This window comes from Peromyscus leucopus, chromosome 11 (genome assembly GCF_004664715.2).
Source record: "Peromyscus leucopus breed LL Stock chromosome 11, UCI_PerLeu_2.1, whole genome shotgun sequence".
Taxonomy (NCBI): Eukaryota; Metazoa; Chordata; class Mammalia; order Rodentia; family Cricetidae; genus Peromyscus; species Peromyscus leucopus.
Window position 1 is genome coordinate 39,514,424 of NC_051072.1, and position 22,995 is coordinate 39,537,418.

The window sequence follows — 22,995 nt, forward strand, 5'->3', positions numbered from 1 at the left end:
AAAATCTATCATACAGAGATCCATGTGAACAGTGAGCTTCCTAGAGGCCAGCATGAAAAGGAAACACAATCTTGTATGTCACTTGAAATCATTTAGAGCACTAATTTTTTCCTTGTTACTAGGCCATCAGGTAGGAATGTCCCCTGGAAACTTTCTAGGAATCTACTGAAACAACACGCACTGGTTTTAGCATAAAGTTTTACAAATATGGTGTGATCCCAAGACCAAGAAAGGTTTTATGTTTGGGTGTTTTATTCTACTTTTCTGAAAGGGTTCTTGGGTATCCCAAGCTGGCCTCAAACTAAGTATATAGCTGAGGGTGACCCTGAACTGCTGATCTTTCTGCTTCTACCTTTTGAGTTCTAGGATTACAGCATGTACCACTATACCTTGTTTATGTACAGGGATCAAACTTAGGACTGCATTCATGGTAGGCAGGCACTCTACTAATTGAGCCACATCTTGAAGAAACATATTTTGGTTAAAAAAAACACTAGGAAAAAAATCACACACACACAAAAAAAAATCACACTGCTCCTTACCATAAGCACACTTGGTTGCATTAAATCCCAAGATCACAAAGAACTATTTCATATCACATCTCATGCAATCTTTGGAACAGCCCACATCAGCCTTGAGGCACAAGTACCAGTAAAAAGAATATGTCTTATTTTTCCAAAACCTTTATTCTCATAACCTTGGTGATTATTATACAATTTTAAACACAGGGCTAGTAACAACGCTCTCTCTAGAGGAAGTAGCTTATACTTCGTACAACCCTCACCACAAGAACAGATGATACATGCAGACTTACACAGCATCACCACTGGATGGTCATTCAGAGGCACTGCAGGGCGTGGCTTGGGCTTGAGAAGCAGTCCTCCCCTCTCCAAACTGAAGGGGATTGGCCGAGCTTCCTTTGTTCCCAGCTGACTTCTCAATGAAATGTTTCCAACTTTGCACCCTTTGGGTTCAGTTGTTCAACAGGTTACAATTAGTTAGATTAGTAACTGGTTGAACAACTGTAACCAAAGAGTACAGATTACAGAGTTGAGGTGACCTAGAGAGATTTGCCAGTGGTGTTCAGCAGGGCTCAGTCTGTCCTCTTCTGTGTGTGCAAGAATGACTTTGAAGGCGACACATACATTCAAGAGAAAGGTGTTAAATATCCATTGAGCATCTAGTATTAGCAGATTATGACAACAGATAGGAAAGATAGAAAGGGAGAAGAGAAAGATACAGAGACAGAGACAGAGACTGCCCTGCACAACAGAAATGTAATACATGGCCTCTGGCTGAAAAAAAAAAAAAACAAAAAAACTATAATGAGGAAAAATGTGAAAGTGGTAAGCTTCACAGTTTACAGTTTCCATTAGAATGAATCCGCCGTCACTGTCAACACCATAGGGCACAGGTCTCGGATTTTACTTTTCTTTAGTCAAGCACACAGCATCCTGTGAATAACATATTCAGAAACACAAACAGGAAGCATGAAAGCCCTACTTCATTAAGCTGAAAGCAGAAATCTCATCTCCCCAAGGCCTAGGCCACTGCTGAATATTTATTTGGATTCTTGGGGAAACCCAATCTTTCTTAATGCAACGGTGCCTGTCTGTAATAATTTCTCTATTCCCCAATTTTTATATATTTCTGCCAAGGACAGACTTCTGCACTCTGGCATATTGTTGACTTTCTGTGATGCAACTGTTGAATCCAGTAATACTAATGGGTGAGTATTTTCTGCTTTTTCAGGACCTGATTTTCCACCCACAGCCCCAGTTTTAAAAATAAAAATATTAGTACATTCAAGTCTGCACATGCGGTACTGACCCACCCTGGGCTTTATGTCAACTGCAATGCAGGCATAAAAAGATCCGAATTCAACTTACATCCAAGGTGGGAAAAACTTGCAACTAGAACACTTGAAAATATTTGCTTTGATATATGCATGTGTGTTTCTATGAAAATTAATTTCCTTTCCTAAGATTCTGTAGGACTGACTCCTTCAACTGTAGATATTAGTCAGATCTGTTTAAAACCAGGCTTCCCTTATTTACAAACGGCAGCTTTCACACTATAACTATCAAGAATAAACACACAAAAAAGAATGAAAACTTTTCCACTTCCAGCAATTTGCCAGTATAAACTGGTTGCGTATTGAGCACAGCTGTTTCTGTGTGAGATTTTTCTCTTGGTAGAATTTAATATTGACTGTGCTCTTGTGGCGTGAATACAGTCAATGAAAGATTGTTCTGGACTTGATAAGAACAGAGGCCAGAAACAATTGCTCCCACAGGTCCTTCCCTTCCTCAATAACCAACTGCTATGTGGAGCCCTGCAAGAGCCCATCATTTGTCATGTCAATTAGATAGAAATAAAGGTTTGGGGACTTTTCTTGCCCCCCTTCTTAGCCTGAGAAAGGTACAGATCCAGCCAGGAGACAGTTAAGATAAAACTGACAGTAGCAGGTGGGTCTCACATGTGAACCCGAGATATATTCCCTACACTTCTCCCTTTCCATCCACCATTGAGAGTTGCTTTCTCTGAACTGGATTCTCTAAAAAGAGAAAACAAGATGTATTTTTCTCCTGGGCTAAGGTACAGATATATTCTTGCACTGTTCACTTTCTGTTTTATAACACTACTAATAAAATGACATGCTTTTAGCACCTTACTTAGTAAATTAAGAAGACAGTTCCTGCTAATGTTCCAGGAAGCCCACTGGGTCAGTAACATATCATTGCCATTTATAAGGCTTTTCACGGGGAGGGAATTGTTCATACAATACAATACCTATTCTCCTGGACGGTTTTATGAGATGTTGGGCATAGCGATCCAGTGATTGCTTCTTAATATGATGTCTACTATGATATCAACCATTTGAAATGGTGCATTATGACATGATGTTAAAAGGCTGTGATCAGGAGTTAACCTGTTTTGTGAATTGTGGCTGTGAGAAGTAGGGCAAGGAACACAATAATGCAGCAAAAGCAGCAGAGTCTAATATAATTCTAGAGACCAGTATGGCGTTGGGTTGCTTTATCCACAGTTAGTCCTGTACTTTGAATGCTTCCAGAGTTGTGTGATCTTTTTGAAACTGCAGAAATGAAATGCAGCTTTTGATACTCCCACAACACCAGTGCCTGGAAATCCTGCCAAATGGATGGCCAGTTTCCATGGGCTGTGAGGAGCGCTCTTCATCTGAACTGATCACCTCCACCCTCCACTGATGCTCTTTCTAATCTTTTCCTTGCAGCCTCTCTCTGTGGCCAGTGAGGAAGTGAAGATTTAGGGGTGGGCCATCGGTGCCCTGGTTATTGAAATACTTTTCTACAGCTCAGGAAGTGACATGGTTGGATGCTGGAGGCAGGAGAGAGCTTTTCTGACACCAGTGTAAGGCTAATGACATATACTTGAGCAATACTGGGAATCCAGAAAATTAATTAAGATTATCAGAAAGAATGCAATTAAACCAAGAGATGCTTGACAGTGGATGCTAAACTTACTGTATAAGGGCATTAAGGATAGGAGCTAGAAATTTCCCTCCTCCATCAGGAATGAGAATATGCATTTATCCTTCTTCTGTTTTGCTTTCATTGTGATTTACAGATGTTTTAAGGGCTATACTCTGTTTCTTATGCTGTTAGAAGAAACAAAGTCTACAATATATCATTTTCCCGAAGGGCATAACATATTAATAGATGTATTTTCAATATGCCATAGTTGTAAGAGGGTAGGAAGAACCAATACTGACCATCAGAAAATATTAGTTCTTCATTTACCTCTTATTTCTTCAATATGACATACCCCATATATATATATATATATGTTTATAAATTAATATTTTTAAATGTAAAGACTTCCTCCAATCCTAAAAAATGACAGTAATTTTTGCAGTTATTATTATTATTTATTAACAACAGACAAATTAAGCACATCCTAATTAGAAACTTTGCATGGAACCAGCAATGTAGTCATGCTTCCTGTGAAATTTTACAGCAGACTAGCAGTAAGAAAGCAAGATTCTAAATGCAAGCATAACCTTGGCTTTGTTACAGAATTTCTCTTACATTGCTTGATTTAAAAAAAATAATTATTAATAGTAACATCATAACTTTAAAATTTGTACACCACCTTAGCTGCATATAGGAATGAGGCAGGATTAGTCAGTAACTGATGTAAGTATCTTCAGATACAAAACAACCAGGCTCATATTTAGAGATGGCAAATGGTAGAATTATTGTTTGACCTTGCACCTGTTTGTGAATTAATTCCTTGATTCAACAGGCATATATCAATTTGTAAAAGCATGGAAGAGAACAGAAGATATAATCATTGCCATAAAAGGGCACTGTGTCTACACAAATTCATCAACAAAACGGTTGCTGTCAGGTGTTCTGATGGCAAACTCCTGGCCCTTCAATCAAATCTGTGGCCAACTTTTGAAGATTTTATGGAAACTTAGCTATGTCCATCAATTTCTATATTGCCTAATGGCTACTTTTACACTGTGATGTGGGGCTTAAAGAGCTGGGTCAGAATCTCTATGATACTCCAGGCCTAAAATAGCTGCAAATTTGACCCTTTGCAAATTAGCAAGAAGACCTTGCAGTCTCTAAACGAGAGCATGTCAAAGTTTTGATTAGATATGATGTGTGAAAAATAAGAGTTAGGACAGGATTGTACTCATCTGGCCTAAGAGCCTAAGCAAAAAAAAAAAAAATATGTTGGACATTTAATCAACATGAAGGGTTAGATAGAGCATGATAGATGCACAAAATAGAATACTACTGAATAACAGAACCACCATATATATGCTGTAATACAAAGATATCTAAGATAATTTCCAAAACAATAATATACAGAGTAATTTCAAATTTATACAGAGAAAAGTTATTAGCACATACATTGTTATATTCATTGACTAGCATAAGAAAATTGGATATAAGTTGGCACAGTCTTATCCTAAAAGGTGAATAACTAGAGTTGTTTTTTTTCTTTGTACTACTAAAGTATCTATAATTGTTACATAGCTGAAATTAACTTACAACATTTCACACAGTGTCATGTGTGTGCATGTGTGTGTTCATAAACTTCATGGAAGAGAGACAAAGAAATTGAGTTCCCTTGTCTATCTTAGAAAAAAAACTGTTATATGATGCTTGGCAGTGGTGGCACACGCCTTTAACCCCAGCACTTGGGAGGCAGAGCCAGGCAGATCTTTATGAGTTAGAGGCCAGCCTGGTCTACAGAGCGAGATCCAGGACAAGAACCAAAACTACATGGAGAAACCCTGTCTCGAATAACAAATAAAAAAAAAAAAATATGAGAACTACCTTTACGTAGGGCCCAGACTCTAAATACCTCTATTTACATGTGGTATTAACTACTGCTTTATTCCACTCAAAATGTTAATTGGCATAACCATTATTTAAAAAAAAATTTATGGGTGAATTGAGTGTTACTCAAGACATGTTTATTAATTTGGACCTTTTATAGCCTATAAATAAGAAAAGATAAATCTATAAAGTACTCCAAACCTGAGGCTCCAAAAGGGTCTTATGTGTCACCAGATTCTGTAGCTATTCCTATCTCAAGAACATTGCTACAACAGCATGGCATGTATTTTCCATGCAAGAGTTTTGTATGATATTTTGTTTGTGTTCTGACAAATAAAGCTTGCCTGAAAGATCAGAGAAGCAGAGCAGCCAGCTGCTTCTTACCTCTTCGAAATCTCAGACAATGTGTAACATCTCTCTACAAATCCTCAGACTGAATGTGTAAGATCCTGTCTCCACCAGCCTTATATTCCTGTCTCCACTTCCCTAGTGCTGGGATTAAAAGCTTGAGCTTCCCATGGGATCCAAGGTGTGCACCACCACGACCACCACCACCACCACCACCACCACCACCACCACCACCACCACCACCAGGCTGTTTCTCTTTTGGACTGGATCAATGTCATGTAGCCCAGGGTGGCCTTGAACTCCTGATCTTCCTGCTTCCTCCTCCCAAGTGCTGGGATTAGAGGTGTGTGCCACCACTGCTTGGCCTCTGTCTTGAACTAGTGGCTAGCTCTGCCCTCTGATCTCCAGGAAAGCTTTATTTGTCAGAACACAAACAAAATATCATACAACATAAGACCCCTAGGGTATTCTCTAGGGGACCAACAGTTCACAAATATTGGAACTTGTAAGAACAAGTAGGATGACCGTGCCTACTTGATAAGAATAGTTTGCAGCTTACCAGAATCCACTTCAAAATGTATTTTCACTACCACATTCCATACCATGACTGGCTTGTAGGATAACAGAATTGGGTAGCTTCTCATCTTATGCTTATATTATTCACCAGAAAGGATCTGATAACTATGGGGGGATCGGCTTGGCTTTGTCTACTTACAACGACTAATTCGAAACTAAATGACTAATCTTGACAAGAGAAGTATTGCCTAAGCCCAAACTGATGAATGTCCTACTTCTTCCTAGGACATAAAAGTCACCCTGAGTAAAGTCAACACCTTTGGCTTTAAAAGAATCCATTCTTCATCTAGTACATTTTTCTTAAGCAAAGCTGTTCCTCCTGACTCCCAAATATATTTTCAGCAGAACGAGTGATGGGAAGCTATGGATTTGACAATAGAATACTAACATTTTAGGCAAGAGCAGTTATTGATCGATCCTCTGTTCATCATGTAATACATGAAGGAGTGTTCCAAAAGGTTGCAAGCATCACTTTGCTATTAACAACCTAGTTAGAGAACACACAGGAGCAGAGCTTTTCAGGCTCCCAATTCTCCTAGCAGATTGAAGAAGAGAAATTTGTTTTGAAAAATGAAGAAAAGAACTCCCCTTGCAGCTAAGCACAGCAACCCCAACAACTCTGCTAAACAACACTGAGCCCTGTCAGAATCTCCTCTCCTTTACCGTAACCCAGTCTCTGTGGTGACTTCACCACCGAGGGCCTCCTTAGCACTCGTCCTGGGTGGTCTTGTATTAAAATAAAGTTTGTTCAAAATAATCTAATCTTCCCTGAAAAAATACTTAATTCAGCAGAAGGAAGGGCCAGGGGTGCCAAGAGCTTGCTACCCCCATTTAGAAGTTTCCAAAGAGCCAGGCACACAGCAGGGAGCAGCAGAAAATGGACACTACTGTGGAAGTTGCTCTTCAGACACGCTTGCTTTCTGACAGCGTGTGTTGAAAAGCCTGGGTGCAGCTGATCAGAACCATTAGGCCAGATCCCGCCTCAGGGCTCGAGTGCCCAGGCTCTCTATCTCTCTGTAAATATTGCCATTTCCTCTCATCCTCTGCTGGGGTGGGGGGAAAGGGAGGTGACGGAGATGAAGCAGAAGCCTTGAAAGAAGCTGCAAACGGACGATCACTAGAGATGTGCAGGAAAGAGGAAGTGAGCTTGGGCCCTAATGTCACCTTTTCCCAAGAATAAATAAGTAATAATACGGCGTAAAGAGAGTGCAAATCCAAGACTCCTTTAGCTTAGACAGAACTCTGTAGGAGAACACCAAAGGGAGCTGGCTGGGAAGGGAGACAGAGTAAGAAGGTTGCTCATTACTGTAGCCGGCTTAGTCATTTTTTTTTTTTTTTCTCAGCATGGTGTTGGATACTCTTGGGATTGTGAGGAAAAGAGGATAGATTGCCTTTCCTGAGCACTTCTGTTCCTGGATGTCACAGTAAATGTGCGCATGTGAATATGCCCCCAATTTATAAGTAATTACACAATGAAAGCAGAGCTGTGCTGGTGCAGGACCCAGGGAAGTGGAAGAATTCAATTCAGGGGTTTGAATGAATGATGAGGAGAGACCATTCTATGAAAGAGTCCAATTGTTAGCTGATTTTTATGTATGAGATGAGACCTAGTTTAACTGCTAAGTGCAAGAAGAGATTCTACCTTGGATGGGGGCCAGGAGAATAGGAAGTTCTTCATTTCAAATATGCTAGGGGTTAGTGTGCGTGTTCAGTCATTAGAGCATTTGCCTAGGATGTACAAGGCCCTGGACTTGACCCACTGGACTACAAAACAGTAATAACAGTTACAGTAATACACCAAAGTTCCTGAAGACTAAACAGGCAGAGAATCCCCCTTTATTCAGAATGAAGTGTGCAAACACCAGAACTCCAGTACTCTCTATAATTAAGTGAGAATGTCTACTGCATCCTCATCCTCCAAAGCTCATTTGTAAGGTAATCATACTCCTGCTTTTATCACAGAAAACATACACCTAACCTAAAATACCAAAAGATAATATTTAACTTAAAGTCAACAGTATAAATGAAGTACTAGGATCAAGTCTGATATGTTTCATAGCTATCAGAATTGCTATCTTAAGTCCTGTTAATGCCATACCATGATTAACCATGGAAACAAAGCCCCTCCGTTTATGTAAGTCTAATGCTGACTTGAGATAACGCAAAATTTTTCATCAGTGTTTTTGTTCTATTTTGATACTTAAAAGTCATATATATCACTTTAAATGTGTTGTAAGATAATGGGCTAACCAACACCTACCGTGTACAGAGCAATGACTTTATTAAACAGCTGGACAGGCATTGGCAAGCATGGGAGCCATCAAGGGTACAATCTTTCTACGTTGGAACCTACCTTCCATTAACTATATGAAAAAGTAGACTTATTGGGTCTTTTTTGATGGTTGTTAGGGGAAGGATCCTCACTTTTAGTCAGAAGAATGGAATATAAATTATATTTCTGACCTGGCTGGAAACACGATATTCAGATCTACCCCTGCCCCAACACCTCCACCCCCACCGCTAATTATCAGAACATTACATACACACTTTTGTCTCTTCTAACTGGGCTTGTCAGTCACCTGACCAGGAGTCCATCCTTCAAGAAAGTTGATTTGCCTGCAGATTTACTAAGGAGCTAGGAGGGTTATTTATCTCCTTAATAAGATAATGTACTGACAATCCCAGGAGCCTCTCCTTGGGGCGATTGTTCACAGGTCTACTTTGCTGAGTCTGCCTGCTTTCCTGAGTTTTAACTCCAAACTGTAGCTTTTCCTTTTCTGCCTCTTCTTTGGATCCCAAATCATAAGAATCCTTTCCTTAATACTCTGGGTTTTCTCGCTGTTTCTCTGAAAATCATGCCCTCCAGCTGCTTTGTGGCATACCACTGTTGACCGGAACTCAAAAGGCATGGCTTTTCAAAGTGTTTCTTCTCTGTCTCCATTCTCCCAAGAATCTTCTGGATTTAATACTTTGCCTACCCTGCTGGTTTTCTTTCAAACACTCATAAAATGGTCCTTGAGCTTCCATCTGAGACTGTCTTTAAAGTCTTTTTTATCAACTAGGCCAATAACCCACGAAAGAAAACCCTGATTCTCCAATAACAATGAACCCTGGCATATGGTGGGAACATGTATTGTTTTATAACTGAGGGTGACAATTAACTAATAAAATAGTCTATATATATATATTTAAAGGGAATCAAGAAAATAACCCATAGAAAGTTGAAATAATAGAATAATCCTTGCTCACAGAGGAGATTCCAAACCAGAGCATATTAACTAATTGTTATGAATTTGCAATTCCATATATAACGGAGAGTTATGGAGCATCCTGTTGATTTGGAGTTGCAGATGGAGACACACAATTTCACTGTTATGTTTCTTCAGTATGGAAATCTCCCTTACATGGAATACTTCCTATTAAAGTCTTAGCAACTTTCATATGTCTTCAGGGAATTCTTACAAGTACATTGGAAATTTTCCACACTCTGACACACCATTCTCCCAGGAAATTTTTGTTGATAAGAAATCTTAGTTCTGTCTCAAGAACTCATATAATTGCCCTCAGTATCAGCTCTTCGATCTCTTTACCCTGAAAGCATTTGGCCTCTTTTAAAAATCAAGTAACTAAGATGTCCATTCATTTATTTAGCCAGGCTAGAAATAACATGCTCCTGTTGCACAATCTTTCTGTTCTTTCGCCATACTTTTTCTGCTCTCTCCACTCCCTTTGATTTGTTTGCTTCTCCCCTACCCAGTCTGTTGAGCAGCCGTGGTGGACGCTCTGACCAAAAGCTGGTAGGGAATCTCTGTTGGACACAGTCTTAATCATCCACTACAGTTCTGCCATCGCTTTCTAGCTTCTACCTAAGTGTTTCTTAAGTCTTCACCACTGTCACAATTGTGTTATCCCAGCAAGCTAAACGGTAGAACATTACCAATAAACTGTAATCTCTGTTCTTTGATATATCGTAGGTACATTAATTCTTCTTGATAGCTCAACCAGGAAAAACAGTTGAGGAAAATACGAATAAAGCTTATATAATCTTCAGATTTTATCCATTAGCAATTCTTATGAAATTGTCTTTGGTAAGGAAAAGTAAACACTCAAAAGCACTTGTGATTATTTGTGGGCTTTACTTATCCATGCACTGTTTCATTAGCTCTCATATTTGAATGCAATTTCTTTTGGCAATTATATTCTCAAAATCAAGTGCATTTTCCTTCAGGCTTTTTTAAAGCTTCCCCCAGTGGCTACACATTTGACTGCTGGTTCTTGGCCCTGTTTTGACAGAATTCAGTCCATATTTTTTTTTAAAAAAAAATGTTTTCTAATTCTTTTAGAGTATTGAGATTGCTATCGTCACTGCCAACTTCACTGGATTTAGAAGAACTATGTGAATGTACCTTTGGGTACATTTTTTTCTAGGGTAGTTTTTTTTTTTAATTGGGTTAACTGAGGCAAGAAGAACCACCCTCAGTGTGGGCAAGAGCATCCCATAGGCTGGGGTCCAGTACTAAATAAAAGGAGAAAGAAAGCTGAACACTAGGATTCATCACTTTCTGCGTCTCACCAGAAGATGTGGTGACCGCTGCCTCACACTCTTGTTGCTATGACTACCATGATGTACCATACCCTCAAACTGTAAGCTGAAACACTTCTTTCTTTAGTTACTTCTGTCACAGCAGGAAGAAAAGTAACTAACTAATACAGGTATAAACTGGCATCTGACAGTTCAAATACCACCCAGCTAGGTTATCTTAACACAACCTATAGGTAAGGAAAAATCCATCTGTTTGTCCAGCTTTGTCTCTTCCTACCACAGTCATCTCATTTCTACAGGCCTGTAGTCTTTCTCTACTTTTATTCTCCTAAATATCTATTCTGTCTACTCTATTCTTAGCTCTTTACACATACCATGTAATACATTCATATAAAGATAGAGATAAATTAACCTTTGTAATTTTGCGGTAAAGTTCTTATGAAAATTTGAAGTTCTTTATGTCTCCCATCTTGCCAACAATGTATAATACGGCTATTAGTATAATGAATTCATTCTCCACAAATACAGACATCCCCCATCCAATGAATTTAGAGCTGTTTTAAAACACATAACAGCTCTGTGATACATAGTCAACTTGAACTCTAACAATGAGGCACATGAAATTAACTTCACAATTATCAAAACTAGAAGGCAGATTTATGCCTTAAATGTGACAAATGAACAAGATGGCCAATTTTCAGAGACATGGCCCTTGTAATCTCCATTTAATTACAATTACTGCAGACAAAGTGTCAAGTATGAAAATATTTTAAGAGCTCTTGAGTGAATAGTTCTGTGTTAATATTTTTATCATAACACTGGGACACTTGACAGCTAACTTTGCAAATCATCTAGACTTTAAATTGTCATGGATGCTGGGGTCCGCTGATTAGTATTTCTGTGACATAAGTATCTGCTGTAGGATTTTGACAGGATTAAAATGAAGTCAAATGGCATTGTTGGAACTGGAAGCGAGAAGTCACAGCAGTAAAGAACTAATGCTTAGTAAGCATTTTAGGAGACAGGAAACATTGCTGGAGGTTAGGAAAGATAGATTACTGACTCGGCAGATAATTACAATGGAAAGATAATTATCTCATCTAACACGGGCAAAAATAAAATCTAATAAAAGCAAGTTGCGCATATGTAACAAACAGGCAATTGTCACACGCTGTTAGAGAATAAACTGCAATGGACAATGTGGAGCAACGTGGACTAGCTATTAGGAAAACTGATAATCCTGTTTGCATCATTACTTAACAGTTTCAATTCCAGCCATGTACCTAAAAGACACTCTGCAAATGTTCAGAAGACATGACAAGGTTGTTCATGTCACTAATAAATTGTTTGTTTGTTTATTTATTTCACAGATATTCATGAGTACACAATTCTGTGTGCTTAAGATATTACTGAGAGGGAAATAGAAATTCTCCTGCCTTTATTGGCATTCCAGATACTATTTTGATGCCAAACAGTTTAAAATCATCAAAATTATTACTCACAGGCTAGTAACATCTAGTTCGATATTGGGGTAAAATAAAAACTATTGAGTAAAGAAAAACATGCACACTCCAAATAGAACATGCATGATTTGTGATTTATGTAACGTTTATAGCCATATAAAAAGCATGTAGTTTTTGTGGGCTTATAAAATGAGTACAGCATGAAAAAGAGTTCATATGAGAGTAGATAAGTGTATTTGAGACATGGGATAGCAATGCAGAATAAGAATTTTAAACCTTTTTTAAATATGTGTAATAAATATGGTAAGATGAAAATTTGATTCTAATGGACTGCATGTGTGGTTAATCTTTGAATTCTTCTATCACTTGTATCTTTAGATATTGTCTATTATGGTCAAAAATATTATTTTTTATATTGATAATTTAACTGTATTTTCAAAAATACATAAAAGGCAAATCTGATAAACATTGGTTTTACTAATCACATGACCATTAGAGGGTGACTGAGAGCCTATGGGATAAACAGAGCACAATGAAGCAAGCGAAGATGAATCAACAGATCCTAAGCAATTACTTAAATCACATCAGCTTAATAGAATTATGAATATCGAGCAGCATTTTCATTGCTCCTTTTTTAATTAATATAGCACTTTTGAAAGAGGCTACATAGAAGAGGGGCTGCTGACAAGACAAAGGATTTATTAGGCACTTGGCAGGCATTCTAGCTTTCCTCAGCATGCAATATCTATTAAATGGAAGGAGATCTTAAGCTTCGGCCTTTGCTCTGTCTGTAAGATCACTGAATTAACCTAGTGTACCACAACTAGATCTGTTCACCACGGCTTAATTCATATTTTAATGAACTCCTATTGAAAATCTATATGCATGGTACTTACTAGATTGTGTACTCTTGGGAAAAAAACTTAACCTTCTTATGCCTCCACCCCTTCACCTACAAACTATAACTATTAACACTAGTAATTACCTAAAGGGTTTGCCTTGTTTGCTATATAAAGCACTTAATTTGTACTTTGTGTAATAGATTAACAGACACAAACTTAGGGCCATTTGCTTATTCATTTTGCATCACTAAACTGAGCTAAAAATCATTTTCAAGTTATTTAGACTGGGCGATGTACTGTTGCTAGTATACATCTGTTAATATGACCAATCTAATGCATTTTAATTTTTTTTGAATGCTGTCAAATCACACTTTGTGTTCTATAAAGAATATCATATTTTATATTTAAATGGTTATGTAATCTTAGAATTGATCCAGTAAGGAAACACTCATTGGATCACTTTCAAATACAAATATTGTATTGTCTTCATGACTTTATTAAAATGTAGGAAAATATTTGGTTTTGCATTTTCAACACATTGACCTCCAGGCAAAATACAAACTCATAATAAAGAGTTACTTTGATTTTTTTTAAATCTCAAATAATTGGCTTTTACGTGTTTTTCATAACTAATAATTTTATATTACAAATAATCATGTAATTCTTCCTTTGAGAATAAACCTTACTGTTTTTTTTTTAAGTTACTCATTCTAACACAGAGGTACTCAAAACTGGGTGCCCACAAAACACACACTAGAAAGTACATGACACGGTGACTGTTTGACACTCTTACACACAGGGTTTATGAAAGACTATCATGGATGAGATCTTATTAGCATGAGCATTGTGAAAAGACTTCGCACAGGAAGAGAGGGTGAGGAGAACTCTTCTCCCTCAGAAATAAAACCTTTTATCTTTGTTCTCATTAAGCTTAGTGCCAAGCATAAATGACGTGTCACTGCTTTGGAGCCAGAAGAAAATGCGCTCTTGTATCTTTTCTCTCTCAGTGGGGTCAGATTAATCAATCCTAGCAGATTTTCTTATTTTGCTGCCTTCTTCCCATCAAGCCTTCATCTAATTCATGGCCATCCAGCCCATCTCAATTAGTGTGGCCTGGAATAATTGCCTAGGTTCCCGGTAGAGGACATGCATTTATTTGTATTCTCAGAGATGAAAGCATTTCCCCTGCTCCAAGAACCTGAGATGCCAGGGAAGAGCTGAGCTGCTGCAGATCCCATGGGAATTAGCTTCTTTGTATTATGAGTCACTGCCATTCTGCTGCAAGTTCTTATAAATACCATTTGTTTATAAAGAAAGTAAGGATGAGGATGAGATTCCACGTGCAAGGTTAAGAGAGAGAGAGAGAGAGAGAGAGAGAGAGAGAGAGAGAGAGAGAGAGAGAGAGAACTCGAGAGCAACATTCAACATTTCTGTTGTAATAAAATTAAGTGTAATTCTTTTGGGAAAATAAAATGTTTAAACAACCTATATATATATATGTGATAAGAAGTTTTGAAAATGTATTAGGACAGGCATTGAACATCCAAGATTATATTAAATTGAAAACAGCACTTCAGATGTGTGTTGGCTTCAGAATGATGTTGAAGGCATCTAATAGCTGTAGTGACCAGAAATATTCCAGTTTATTTCCATTCCATAATCACTTAACAAATGCAGGAACAAGAGAGGGGTGGTATGGCCAAGCATGTGTTTAACTCTTAAACACTAAATGCCAGATTATTTTCATGCTCTAGACATTCCATTCCATTCCTAGTAAGTATCATTTGTACAAAACACTTCCCATGCATGGACTCAACCGGGCCTCCTACACGCCTACTTTCACAGTTCATTTTCCAGCAGACAAGAGGTGCAGTTCTCAATGACTGTTTATAAATTAATAGGCAGTCAACAGTGTATCAGTTATAGAAACAAAAGTGAGCCCTGTGGTCATCTCCACAACATACTCTCTTTTAGCACAATCTCTGAGGTTGACAGTTACCAATCTACTGTTACAATCTCCCTTCTCAAATTTCAACTTGGAAAATCAGACACTAGAGCTCACAATTTAATTTTCTCATGGGATGTCAACATCTCTGTGCTGGTATTCACATTATTCTCATGCTTCTGGCCATTCCATTTCCTTTCATTTCCTAGTAAGAATTTCTATGTTGACTTCAAGGACTTTGTTTCCCTACTCTATATCTAGTTAAAGTTCAGTTGAAACAATATGTTACATTTTAATTATGTCCATTTGAAGTAAAGGTATTTCACCATTTTTCAAACTCTATCCCAGGCTGGAGAATACTTTCCTTAACTTTTAAGACAAAGAAAGAGGAGCTCTCAGAATCCTTTGGTACATTAACAGCTACTTAAGTAAAGCTTAGACGTCTCTAAGGTATAATTGAAAAGTTGTTAAATTCCTGAAGAATGTTTTGCCAGTTGCTATTCCCAAGAACATAATGTAACAAGATCCCAATTTGTTTTCAGCAGTGCTCACAATAGGAGCAGGTTCTTTGGCTTTTCCTCAAGAGTTATAAGCTCGGAGGAGTGTTTCCTTGGAAGGTTGATTGATAGGAAGGTCTTGAGCTTGTGTTTGACCCAACATTTCATTTTATGTTCGCTGTGATGAGGTATGAGTTTGTGCAAAGAAATAAACTGTTGTTTTCTTTACCCATGGCATTCTAGGAAGATTTAAAGTACATTTCAAGTTCTAGAAATATAAAAAGCTATATAAGATGATAAAAGAGGCATGCTCATCACACTTCAGTAAGAAATGGGTTTTTTTAATTAGATTATATTCACTGCTCATAGTAACAAGTTTCACAAATGCATTTTCCAGAAGTATACATGGTTATACCATGCACTTTAAGCATATTCCCCTGGCCCATATCGAAAACCATTAGAAGAAAACAGGGGAGATGCTTCAAGATCTATACATAGCCAATGATATTCACCAAAGGGCTCGGATAGCTAATAAAATAACCTCAAAACATTGACAACTGGTTTGCATGAAGTTAAAAAATATAGAAAATCCTTCTGCACAGCAAAGGAGAAAATCCTTGCTCTCTGTACATCTGGCAGATGATTAATGCCTGCCTAGGTGTATATATACAGAACTTGAAACAGATACCAAGAACACAGTTTCATCAATAAATAAGGTAATGAACAAAACATATTGTTCCCACAAGATAAAGTACAAATGGGCAATAAACGTGCAAAAAATGTTCAGTGTCTTTAACTATCAAGGAAATGCAAATTAAAACTCTACTGAGATTCCAGCACAACATAGTCAGAACTGCTGCCATTAAACAGACAGACAAACAAAAATGCTGGTGAATATGTGGGAGGAGAGCTGTGAATGCCATCATACACTAGGATAGAAATATAGATCTCTAGCCACCAAGGAAATTGGTTCATGGGGTCTTCAATAAAAATAAGTGGCCAGATAGATGGCTTAGTCAGTAGTAGCTAAGAGCACTCACTGATCTTTCAGAGAACCAAGGTTCAGCTCCCAGCACCCACATAGCAGCTCACAATTTGTAACTCCAGTTTCAGAGGATCTGACATCCATTTTTGGTATCCTCGAGTACCAGGTATGTATAAGGAACACACATACACACAGGCAAATACTCATCCATATAAAATAAAAACACAAAGAAATCCTTTAAAAATAAAAAATAGACCATATAACTCAATTATATACCACCCTTGGATATAAATGTCCAAACGACTTCAAGTAACCATATCACAGAGATACTTATGTTTATAGCAACTATATTCACAGTAACCAAGTTATAGAATCAGTCTAGATGTTTATCCATAGAAAAATTGATAAGAATGCATTTATAACACAGTTTTATTTTAGCCATAAAGAAGGAAATTATATTACTTCAAGGAATGATAGATGAAAATGGAGATTGATAAACTAAGAAAAAAGAGAGAAGACTCAAAAAGACAAATATGACTTGTTTTTCTCTTATTTGTAGATCCTATATTTTATATTGAGATATTAAATGATGTGTGTGTATAATTCAAAGAAGAAGTGACACTCCTGGGGAACACAAAGAAGGTGTTTCTTGGGAAGGGTGAAAGCTAGTTTGTAAAGGAACAAAAATTGAGGGATAATAGAACAGCTACTCTCCATTCTTATAACCTAAGCCAGTCACTTGTGGAACATTTAAAAACCTCTTGGATCTGGTCTCATAGGAGAAGATATGGAAGGTGTTTGATGCTGAACAGGGATGAGAACATTATAAAGAGTGTAACTCTTGAGTCAGCTAATAACCCCCATAACAATGAGATCTTTCTGTATATTTGATATGACTCAATTGTAAAAGCTTATGATTAACCCTTGGCTCTCCAAAGGAGAAAAGAGCCCTGATTTTCATAGTTTATCAGTGGCTTCCATGGCATATCAACTACCACTCTGTCTAATTTCAAGCTACCAAAATGAGAAATTACATACAGCCTTGGAAAGAGATGGGAAATAGGGACTTCATTATAGTCACTGGATCAGATATACAATGAGCTAAGTGACCTCAAGTGCGTAGACAAGTAGACAATAATGAAGTAATTAGTAAGGAATGAATATGGAATTCTGATTAGCTCAGCTTCCACCATGTTATTCAACTGTATGTTTAGATATTTAATAGTGATTGTGGTTTACCAACAAGTTTCAAATTCTAGGATAGGTAACAACAGGATCTCACCACTTCCTAGGTACAGTTACCATTTCATATATATAATCTCCTATGTATTATGTGAAATAATTTATGAATGAATTTACAATATAATTTAAGTAGAAAGTTTTAACATATGAAGTCAATAAGATTTCAGTACAAGTCAGTGTCTACGTACTTTTATAGAATGAGATAGCACTGTATCACTGCAGTTCTAAAACAGATTTTAGAGACCATCTAATCTAACTCCTTCTGTTCTCCATGAAAACTATTGGAGGTTCCATTCTTATCTGTTCCCCTCTTTCAAAATTCCTAAATTTCCACCTTTGTTGTGTGGCAATTTCCTCTGAGATTTCTACCCTGCAGAAAAGCGCAGGAAGACTGGAAGTAAACAACACAAAATAGCTTCAGAAGTCCCTGAAACTGAACAGACTCAATAGGCCACTCCTTCTCCAAATGTTATAAACAGCAAAGACTGACTGATTATTCTCGGACAAGTGGAGCTTCAAAGAAGCCACTCAGACAAGCCCAGTCACCTAGAAAATGCAAAGACCTGTCAATTGCCCAGAGCAATAAAGACTAACAGAGCTTCCCAGGGGAGGCTCTGATTGATTGAGCTACATGGAAAGGATGTCCTTTTATTGGTTGAGCTGTCTGTAAGCTGTACGGTGTGCTTCAGATTGTCAGTTTTGATAAGATGTCACTTGTGCTGGGATGGGCATTAGTGATACAGTTGTCTTGGAGTCATTTCTGTTCCTGTAAGCAACTCCAGTAACATTTACTTGTTCATCAAGCTCAACTTTGACAATATTTTTATACTGGTCTGTCCTTGGTTGCCTCTCTGGGGTGAGTAAACATTTGTTCATGCCTCACCAGGAAAAGTCTGCCACCCAACTACTCTATACAATGAATAGCATTCAACTCAGTACTGTGACTGTATCTCAAGAGCCATCCTGATTTCTCTCTGTCATATCTACCTGTTCTTAATTTTTATAGCTTTTCCCAGACAGCGTCCAGAATAGAAAAATCAGTAGTCATCTCATTATTTTCTATAAATGTTACCTCTCTATTTTTAATCTATTTCTTTAATTCTGTGATATATTTGTTATTTTTCATTTTTAAGATTTAGAAAGGTGGCATAACACTTAAATTCTACCATTATGGATGACCATTTTAGGTATGAACTCAGAGTGCCTGAGGAATGGAATCTACTGTATTGGGGTGTGGACTGTTGAGGCAATTTAGCCCAGTCTGGTCTCTAACTCCTGACCCTCTATTGTCCATCTCCCAAATACTAGAATTACTGACTTGTACTACCACACCCAGGTTAGAAATCCCATTTGCTGCTCTTGTTTGTTTGTTTGTTTGTTTGAAGCAGAATCCTGCAGTGTTACCTAGGTTACTTTTGGCCTAAGATCAAGAGATCCATCCTTCTTGACCTCCAGAGTGGTAGAACTACAGGTATTAAAACACTCTGTCCAAGAAGTCATCTTTTTAAACAAAGAGACCTTGGATGACCACTAAGTCCTTAAAATTTCAAGATCAACTGATTTATTGACCAGTAACTAACCTCCAAGTGGCAATAAGAAGAGATAAAGTTAAAGTTCAACTGGTGTAGCGGGGATAAAGCCAAACAGTTGGAACCCAGTGCATTGAGCACTACAACATCATTGTATTCAGGGACATTGTCAACCAGAGAACAGTGGAAAGATAAACACAGACCAGTGAAGGGAGGCCTCTTCAGAGAAGAGCAAGCGCTAAGCCAGGTGCTAAAGAAAGTTGTTTCTGTTTCTCAGAGTTCATGGCAAAGAGTGTCTGCGCTGAATTTCACAAACCTAAACTAATTTGGGAAATAAATTCTGTTGCTTGATTGATTAAAAAGCCACTGGACCCCCCTGTAAATGTAGGTTCCCTAGCTTTATCATTTTTTTTAGATATTCTGATTTTATAAAGGTAGAAAGGAACACAGACATGAGAAGCATTAATTAAAAAAATCACTTTAAAAACAGGCACATGGAAAAAGTTTGCACATGGGATGACACTTTCAGGTTTAAATTTTAAAATGGTATTTCTAAATCACATTTGTTTTTCTAAGCTTGGTTTAACTTTACCATTTGTTGCATCCTCTCTGATGATCACACATTAATCTCTTTGTTTTAGAGGCCACGAGGCTCTTTCCTTTGCCTTTTTTCTTATACTTCTATTGCTGACCCTTAGAAACAGAAAAGGCTCATCTCTCTGTATCCTTCCTAATGTCCAATACAGACATCACACATGCTACACAACAAATATCAACTCTATGCATTCTTGGTACTTAATCCAGGAATGCTCATTAGGGACACATTAAAAAGTAATACATAATGAGTACTTGTGATGTGGTAGTCACTCTTAGAATTACTTTACACATGCAATCTATTTAATGTACTCAGCAACCACATGAGATAAATACCACTATCACCTATATTTTGTAAAAGATGCAGAAACTGAGGCTTAATGATTTTCTAAGATAAAGTGGTTATACAACCCAGGCCCTTTGGTGCTAAGCCATATTTGCTGTCTTCACTCCACCCAACTAAAAATGCTATTTAAACAATGACTATATTTGAAAAAAAGCAGTAATAAAATGTGGTTCCATAGCATTAATTTTTTAAAATAGGCTCAACTCTTCCATAAAAACAAGTCCAAACTATTCCAAACAATTCCAGACTAATCAGTAGGCCTGCTATGCCCTGCTGGCTTTCATCTAGGCTCTGGATTAAATCCTCCCCTGTGTGTTCACATCCCCACTGAGAACCACAACAAGGGAGACGCACCCAAGGATGTAGCCATGGAAAAGAACACACCACAGCCTTAAAATCTATGACAACTCGCATCCTTTAGAAGCCTAGAGGAGGGGTATGCATCTTGAATATTATCAGATGTGTCATCCTCTTTGTTCCCCAAGTCCTCATTCTCATTTGGATAATACAACAGCTGAAGATACTATTCGTGAAAATAAAATAGATTCTAGAATTCTTGTAGCCTGTATTTATTCATCATTCAGACACACTGTGCAAGCTGTTGCTTGGACTGAAATTGTAATAAGGCAATAACACATGACTCTAGGATGGCACCAGAAGAATGGCCTCCTTGTGTCTTCTTTTGACATGAGTAAGATGCTTTTGATCATATTAATGAGTGAAAAATACACAAGTCTCTAATACAAGATTTAGTTGAATTACATCCATCCTTGAAGATGAGTAATCAGCATTTAAAAGAATACTTTCATTTAAAAACATCAAAGCACAATGCAACTCAAAATCTAATCTTTCTGAACTGAATTCAAAATATTCTAGAACCTTTGAAATATTCATTTTTATACATTTCCCATTTTTAAAATAATTTTTCTAACTCTTCTCCCTACATATTTCTATGATCATATTATTTATCCTATACTTTCTGCTTCTCTAAAGCTCAGGTTGAGACACTAGTTTTTACCTTTTATAAATCAGAGGACAGAAGAATCTATCTCAGATCACTGTATTAAACAAACCTTATCAAGGGTGACTATCATTTATGTTACCAGCTAGATTCAAAGGTTCACAGGAGAGATACATTTTGAAAGATAATTTTACATACTGAACATGAAAGTTCCGTATTGGCTAGGGCATTTCTAGGCATTTGACCTCGGTCTGTTTGAATTCAGAACATTCTTACATATTTAGAACTATTGCTTGTAAAAAACCCATTGTATGAGGAGAGTATCTACTTGTACGTTGGATGTGGTAGCTCCATTTTTATTGCTCATGTTCTTGGAAATTGAAGGAATGTGTGTGAGTGCTTTTTATATCTTTCACTACTGCTGCTTCATTTTTATAGTTAGACTTCAGACTCTTTTAAAAATGAATAATCTTTACAATTGCAAAGATGATCAGGTTACGACCCAGCAATGTGTCAAATGCAGAGGACACTGAGGTCATGTCACAGCCAATGCTACCTTTTGTTACCAAGATCAAAGTCTAGTTGGCAAACAGCATGAAAGGAGGGGGACTGTGTACAGCTTCCAAAGCTCATCAGGAAGGGAGACTTTACCTTAAATGCAAACTATATGAGGAGATCCCCTGGACAGACGGACGTCAGAGTTTAAGCTAGGAAATGATGACAGATGAGTTTCTCTCAGAGACTGGGTTTTTCTTAGCCAGTGTGTGAATCTGGCTTATTATTTAGAAAAGCTAAATGCATTTTCTAATGCATGTAAGAGGAGAGTAAATACCTTATAGAGTATGGTGAAGAATCAATAAGGTACCACATTTGAAGCATTTCATACAGAGATGGCAGACGCAAAGCACAAGAAATACAGATGGACTGTCATTAGGCTCATGGTATGCAATCTTACTATGTTTGACAAGTAGAAATCCCACAAAGAGGCTAACAGAAGTTGTGATGTGTAAGGTTCTATTCCTTGCCTATAAATGGGCTTACAAACCAATGGGTATGTATGCATTGACCCCGCAAGACAAGACCTGGACCCATTAGTACAATGACTTTTGCATCTGATTCTCTGGCGAGGTCCTGTACCCAGGATATGCGGGCTTTCACAGCTGAGAGCACCTCATTTATGAATGCATTGAGAGTCACCTAAGTAGCTGCTCAAAATAATATTGTGTGAACTTGACATGACAGCTGTGTTTGCAAAGGTGCTTTTTAGCAAAAGCAGAATACTGATTATCTTTTCTCCTTGAAGTGGGTTACATTAAATAATTTTATCAGAAGGAGAAGGGAGCAAGAAGATACGATCCAGGTCATGAAGCATCCTGTTGGAGTTCTTTTTTTGTTCTTCTTCTTCCCTCCCTCATTTAGCAGAAAACCATCACCTTAGAGTAAAGCTAACCTTGCTATATTATCTTTGACCCCAGTCTTTCATGAGGATCACAGATGACCTTAGTGGCTGATTTTCCTTGAGCCTTCCAGATCCCTCTGAAGGCTTCTCCAAGGTTCATATCCAGTAGCCAATGTGAGCCTAGAGAAAGCAGATTGGGGGTAGATCCAGGATGATCAAAATATTACTGGCTCCTACAAAAGAGTTGGACATCAAAGCCCTAAACTACGTAAATCCCAAGAACACTATATTAAGATTTAATATCCTTGTGATGGAGAAAAAAAATTATTTAAAAAGGACTAGGAATGGAACAGGGGTTTATTAGAAAGCAAAGGTTGTTATGTTTA

General features: G+C 37.6%; 1 protein-coding gene across 3 annotated transcripts in view; it reads right to left on the bottom strand.

The window, feature by feature from the left end:
* The window catches only part of Pde4d (phosphodiesterase 4D), a 912,160-nt gene that overhangs the window by 627,189 nt on the left and 261,976 nt on the right, over positions 1-22,995 (bottom strand). The gene's annotated exons all lie outside the window — the stretch shown is intronic.